The sequence below is a fragment of the Cenococcum geophilum genome (assembly GCF_001692895.1).
Source record: "Cenococcum geophilum 1.58 unplaced genomic scaffold K441scaffold_3, whole genome shotgun sequence".
In the NCBI taxonomy this organism is placed as follows: Eukaryota; Fungi; Ascomycota; class Dothideomycetes; order Gloniales; family Gloniaceae; genus Cenococcum; species Cenococcum geophilum.
In genome coordinates, this window is record NW_027137561.1 from 5,951,532 (window position 1) to 5,951,999 (window position 468).

The following is a 468-nucleotide window of genomic DNA, read 5'->3' on the forward strand; positions in this document are numbered from 1 at the left end:
AAATACGCAGAAGCTCCGCACGAAGCTCTACACGAAGCTCTGCACGAAGCTCCACACAAAGCTCTGCACGAAGCTCTACACGAAGCTCTATACGAAGCTCTACACGAAGCTCTACACGAAGCTCTACACGAAGTTCTACACGAAGCTCTGCACGAAGTTCTACACGAAGCTCTGCACGAAGCTCTGCGTACAGAGGCTCTGCACGAAGCTCTGCACGAGGCTCTGCACGAAGCTCTACACGAAGCTCTACACGAAGTTCTGCACGAAGCTCTGCACGAAGTTCTACACAAAGCTCTGCACGAAGCTCTGCACGAGGCTCTGCACGAAGCTCTACACGAAGCTCTACACGAAGTTCTGCACGAAGCTCTGCACGAAGTTCTACACGAAGCTCTGCACAAAGCTCTGCACGAGGCTCTGCACGAAGCTCTACACGAAGCTCTACACGAAGTTCTGCACGAAGCTCTACAC